This window comes from Myotis lucifugus, unplaced genomic scaffold, assembly GCF_000147115.1.
Source record: "Myotis lucifugus unplaced genomic scaffold, Myoluc2.0 scaffold_368, whole genome shotgun sequence".
In the NCBI taxonomy this organism is placed as follows: Eukaryota; Metazoa; Chordata; class Mammalia; order Chiroptera; family Vespertilionidae; genus Myotis; species Myotis lucifugus.
Window position 1 is genome coordinate 201,098 of NW_005871416.1, and position 6,415 is coordinate 207,512.

Below are 6,415 nucleotides of genomic sequence, written 5' to 3' on the forward strand. Positions count from 1 at the left end.
TGTATTAAGTCCCCTACTATGATTGTGTTATTGTCGATATCTCCCCTGATATCTTCCAGAAGTTTTCTTATGTATGTGGGTGCTCCTGCATTGGGTGCATATATGTTTACCAGGGTTATATCTTCTTGTTGAATTGATCCCTTTAGTATTATGAAGTGGCCTTCCTTATCTCTGGTTATGGCCTTCACTTTGAGATGTATTTTGTCAGATATAAGTATTGCTACCCCAGCTTTCTTTTCCTTTCCATTTGCGTGAAAGATATTTTTCCATCCCTTCACTTTCAGTCTGTGTGAGTCCTTTCCAATGAGGTGGGTCTCTTGTAGACAGCAGATGTATGGGTCATGTTTTTTTATCCATTCAGCCACTCGGTGTCTTTTGGTTGGAGCATTTAGTCCATTTACATTTAAAGTTATTATTGAAAGGTACTTGTTTGTAGCCATTTCTTTTTTTGTGTGTGTGTGGCTGTTTTCTTTCTGAGCTTGATATTTCTTCTTTTACAACAGTCCCTTTAGCATTTCTTGCATGGCTGGCTTGGTGGTGATAAACTCCCTTAGCCCTTTTTTGTCTGTGAAGCTTCTTATTTCCCCTTCAATTTTGAATGATAGCCTTGCTGGATAGAGTATTCTTGGATTCAGTCCTTTGCTTTGCATCACTTTGTAGATTTCCGTCCATTCTTTTCTGGCCTGATGTGTTTCTGTTGAGAAATCATTTGATAATCTAATGGGAGATCCCTTGTATGTTACTTTCCGCCTCTCTCTTGCAGCCTGTAAGATTCTCTCTTTATCCTGAACATTTGCCATGGTAATTATGATGTGTCTTGGTGTGGGTCTTTTCGGGTTCACCTTGTTTGGGACTCTCTGGGCTTGTGTGAAAAAATATGGAACGCTTCACGAATTTGCGTGTCATCCTTGCGCAGGGGCCATGCTAATCTTCTCTGTATCGTTCCAATTTTAGTATATGTGCTGCCGAAGCGAGCACTTGCCATGGTAATTATGATGAGTCTTGGTGTGGGTCTTTTTGGGTTCACCTTGTTTGGGACTCTGTGTTTGTGTGATTATTTCTTCCCCACCTCTGGGAAGTTTTCTGATATTTTTTTCAAATAGGTTTTCTAACTCTTGTTCCTCTTTCTGTTGTTCTGGCACCCCTATTATTCGTATGTTGTTTCGTTTCATGTGGTCAAAATGATCCCTTAGGCTCTCCTCCCAACTTTTAATTATTTTCTCCAATTGCTGTACAGTTTGAGTGTGTTTTGCTTCCTTGTCTTCTAATTCACTAATTCGGTCCTCCGCTTCTCCCAGTCTACTGTTGATACTTTCAATGGTGTTTTTTATTGCAGCTATGTCGCTCTTCATTTCTTCTTGGGACTTACTTAAGTTGTTGAGTTTTTCATCTGTTTCTTCTAGCTTCTTGCATACGTAGTTGAGTTTTTCATCTGTTTCTTCTTGCTTCTTGAACATCTGGTGCATGTACTCTAGGAACCTTATTCTGAATTCTTCTTCCGTCATGTTGCATATCTCTGTCTCACTTAGCTGCTTTTCTGGCGAGTCCTCCTTTTCTTTCCTTTGGGGGTTTCTTTGTCTACCCATGTTTGATCTCACTGACATGACTAGTTGTTGAATCGTTCAGTGGCTGGACCCTGGGTGGCAGTGGCTGCTCCCTGGGTGGCAGTTGCTCCTCGGGCTGTGGTTGCTCCTTGGGCGGTTGTGGTAGCAGCGGCTCCTCTGTTGATAGCAGAGCCTCTGGTGGGTGCTGTTCACAGCTGTGGTGGCTCTTCTGGCTGGTGGAGGGAGGCTTCACACACAGCAACTGTTCCCCAGGCAGAGCGTGTGGTGATCAGGAGGCCGCTGTTGCTTGAATCTGCTTTCCGTGGAGGGATGCAGGTCTCCTCTGGGCTCTTGCAGTCGCGCTGCTTGCGAGTCGTTGCCTCCGGGTTAGTAGCCGCCGGGTTAGTAGCCGATCTCTGGATGTCGGTAACAGCTACCCAAGATGGCGCGGTCTCGCCGCTGCGCTGGCGCCCAGGGGGAGGTTCCAGCCTCAATCTCTAACCATCTGCATTTTTTAGGAGTTCTCTGTCTTTCCTGGCTGCAGACCGTCTCTCAGCTGAACCTCCCCAGCTTGATTGGGCTGATTGTTACCCGTTTCAGCTGCTCGCCCCTATCTGTATTTTCAAACTTTCACCACTGTTCACAATATGGTAACACTGCAACTGCCTTCACAGCCGTGGATACTCCTGGTTGGTGTGATCACATCAGAGGTTTGCCCGTGTGTGATCCCGCACCTCAGTGCACACAGAGCCACATGTGAGAATCTGGGCTATGGTCTTGTATCCATATCAGACACACTGCCATCTGCTTCCTTCCAGGGAAAAGGGGCTCTCCAAGGACTTGTCTGCTGGAGTCCAACCCCAGCAGGTCCAGGGGTCCCCAAAGGTGTGGACGGAGTCGGCGAAGAAGGAATGACACAAAGACAGCCTTCAGTTGATCAGCAGCCTAGTCAGGACCTCTAGCCAGGATCTCCAGCCAAAGTTCTGGTCGGAGTTCTGCTTAGGAACTGATGAGGATCTCTTACACAAAGAATTATAGAGAAATGGTTAAAGTAGGCCCCACTAACCTAGAAAACTTCCCTAGCCGTTTGTCCTTATGGATGAAGAGTCTGCGTGCACAGAGAAGGAAAGGGGAGATTGTAGCTCCTGGCAGAGGACACACACGGATCTTGTGGAATTAGAAGGATAACTGATTGGTTATTTATGGGCATCTTGCAGCGGGCATTCCCACTATGGGAGTAATCCAATTAGAAAGGGTGGTAGAAAATTTCCCCTCACTTGTGTCTTGGGTCCTGTTGTGAGTCTTAGTTAAATGCTGCATGAGGCAAACTTAATGAATTTGGTCCCAGCCTGTCAATCAGATTTATCAGAGTGGTGAAAAGAATAGTGTATTTATTGAAAAAAATTGACTGGAGGCTACAGTGGTGTAGAAACTTACGGTGGATATTTTTGGGAGACGATCCTCCATGGGTTTCTCACTTCGCAGCACACAGCGTTGTGAGGATGGTTGCATTGTGACAGCCTTGGCAGGTAAGAGGTAGCCTTTCCTTCTGCTCCTCTGAAACAGAAGGCATGGCTGGGTGGCCTTCCTGAGCCTGCCCAGTATATAAAGACAGTGTCACCCACCAGAGCAACAGGCAGACATGCTTCTTGTCCATTATCAAAAGATTCAGATTTGCTAAGGTCAGGGTTGCTTCCCAATAAGGCTACACATCTGGCTCTTCTGAATTGCCTCATGAAAATTGGTGCAAAGACTCCGGTGTACTATTGCTATTGCTGTGTCTCTGACCCAGGAGCTATATCCAGATGGCCCTTGGAAGAAAAATGTTCCCCACCCCTGTCTTAGATGGACTTTTACCCTGAAACACGAGTTCTGAATGACTAGTACTCAAGTATGAAGTGGCTTTGTTAAACCACTGAGTACCTTAGATGCTTATTAACCAGTAAGAACTATTAAACAAATACAAATGTAATACATACAATTGTTTCACAGTACTTGAGTTGCAAGGAAACTATATATGTTTAGCTTTGAAAATCAAGTCAGATATAGCTTTGGGTTACTATGAGCCAAAGTCAAGTTTTTGGAACAACCATCTTCCTTTCTTAAATCACACCTGGAACTCAGAAATTGTAGTTCAGAGAAGATGAGGGAGAGGCACACAGTCATTGGTCGACTGGGAAGGCTGACAGTGCTCCTGGCACAAGCCCTGCTGCTTGGCTTGTGGGTGGCCTCCCTCTGTCCACGTGCCTCACGCAGGGCCCTCCCTGCCTCTCCTAAGTATGCCATTCCCAGTATCCACAGGACTCCATTTCCCCTGCCCACCCGAGGTTCTGCCCCTTCAGGGCCCTGCCTATGAGGAATGCAACTCCCCGCTACATAAGGAAACAATGCCTTCCATTTCTGGAGGATTCAAGCATATTTCTCAGGTCTAGTCACACGTACCTCCCCTTAATTCCTGGAGTCATGCCCAACCTGGACACTCCTGTCTAATTCTGTTTTAAGCCATATTTTTAAATATAGACTTATAAAATAGTGATTTTATTTATTTTTAAATTTTATTTTTTTTATCTGTACAGTTGAAAGTATTATAGATGTCCCCCCTTTGCCCTATTTTCATAATAATGAATGGCCAATTCACAAAAATGATCATTTAGATATACTGGTCCCAAATTATTTTCTTTCTTTGAAAGAAAAGGGTAAATATTCTCAACTATTGATCATGAACTTAATTTCTCAGTGAGATCATTGTGCTAGACACAATTTTTAGTAAATCACTCTACTACCAAATGTGAATCTATATAGCTTTATTTAATTTCATATGTTGAATAAAAGTACTAGAGATTAACTAAGAACCAAGGAATGATGCTATAAAAATCTGCTATAAAAATAGAGAACGTAGAATAAGAATAAATAAGGAAATTAGCATGTAGCTAACCTAGCAATGTTATCTATAATAATAAAAGTGTAGTATGCTAATTAGGCCAGACAGCCGGAAGACCTTCCGGATGAAGCCGGGGCTGTGAGGGCCGAGCCTCTTGCATGAATTTTGTGCATTGGGCCTCTAGTTAACGTATAAAGAACAAAGAATTTTAAATACATCAAAAATAAAAGCATGTTGCAAGATGAAAATATGGTTCAAACTTTTTAGTGTTATTTTTAGTAGGTTTTCATAGCAAGGATAGTATCTTGAAGAATTTATGCCCTGTCTTTGAGAAATCCTTTAATCTTTCATTCCAATAGTCACATAGCAGTAACCTAAAGCCATGAGCAGATATAGAATTGGGTTATTATAATAAATTTTGAATAAATTAGAGTCACATGACAAACCTGCAGAGAGGGAGAGATGGGCAGCCTGTGTCATTATGGCTGAAAATTGGAGTCCTTTGAGATGGTGAGAGTGCAAGCCCTTCAAAAGGGGTGCCCAGATCAGTGTGGCTCCAGCCAGGAGTGAAGTGCAGGGGCCAAGGCCGGGGGCCTGGCAGGTGGGATTTCCTGGGGAAGTTGGAATTGGAACAGAGACACTACAGCACTGGTGAAGGTGGTGAAGGTGGTGAAATGCCCTCCGAGGGTGATAGAAGTCTTCGGTGGTTGTCTGGGTGCCTAGTAAAGTACAGTCCACTAGTCACGGAATGTGTTCTTATTAATATACAAAGACACAAAGGGGCTTTGGAAAATTTAGGGTTGCCTTACTATTTATAGGGGAACTAGAGAATGTTTATAGTATGTTCACTAATATTCTACTCATCCAACTTGTGTCAGTCACAAGGAGTAAATTCTAGGTCCTTTTTCCAGTTAATTTCAAGACACATACCCAGCGGGAGGGGAAATGGGTCTTTGTTTTGCCCTTGATGGTTCTTGTGTAGGAGGGGCTTCCTGAGCGAAGCTGGCATCGCCCAGAGGCATGCAGAGCATAGGAAAGACAGGTCATTGCAGAGCTACTGACACTCCTTCTTGAGTTTATTTCTGCAAATTAGATTTAGGGCAGGTATTCCAACTGATGAGCTGTTACTAAAACTGCGTTGCGTTTGCTTCTTTCTTTAATTGTAAGCAACCTAGAACTGTTACAGCCAATCAAACAGGTCTTACTGAAATGCCATAAAGAGGTGAAGAAGCGATGAAAGTGGCCCACACATCTGGGAGGTCAGAGGTCACCTCTAACAGCAGCCACTCCAGACTCTCTTTCCAGCCCGCATGCACACAGTGGGTCTCTTTGAGTAGAACCGTGGGGTGTAACTTCATTCCTGCCACCCGCAAATCTTTTTTGTCTAGAGATTAAAGATAGAGCCAATTCTTTTCTATCTGTAGTTTGCCTAATTAATTTTTTTAAAAAAATCACAAATTAGATACTGAATTTTGTTAAATGTTTTCTTTTTTCATTTACTGAGATTATGTCACTTTGTTTTTTCTTGTGTTGGTATAGTGAACTACATTGATTTATTTTCAAATATTAGCCAAACGTGTATTGTTGGGATAAATGTCACATGCCATGATTTAATATCCTTCCTATCATTGATAGATTGTTTTGTTAATAGTTTGTTTAGGATTTTCTCCTATAATAGCCTTTTCAGGGTTGGGGTTCTCATGGTCTTACTTATTTTTAGCGATGTTGAAAATATTTTAAATATTTATTGGCATATGCATTTTTCTTTGGAGAATTTCTTTGCACACACTTAGTAAGTCATATTCTGAATAAAATTTTCATCTTTTACATATTATCTGGAAAAATAAGTTAACTGACAGTATTTCTAGGCACCTTGTGAATTTGATTTCTCCTTGTAACCTAAGAAATTTGCATATGGGCTTGTAAGTTTTTGTCCTGTGAGCTAATCTAGTTTTTCACATGATGTAGAGCTTCTTTCAGATGTAAACAA

The 6,415-nt window shown here is 42.5% G+C and overlaps 1 non-coding gene across 1 annotated transcript; it reads right to left on the reverse strand.

Annotated features, from left to right (window-relative positions):
• Positions 1 to 871: 871 nt before the first annotated feature.
• LOC111828458 lies at positions 872 to 978 on the reverse strand. Its single transcript, XR_002832327.1, has one exon. It is a non-coding gene; the product is annotated as a U6 spliceosomal RNA (small nuclear RNA).
• Between the last annotated feature and the right edge of the window lie 5,437 nt (positions 979 to 6,415).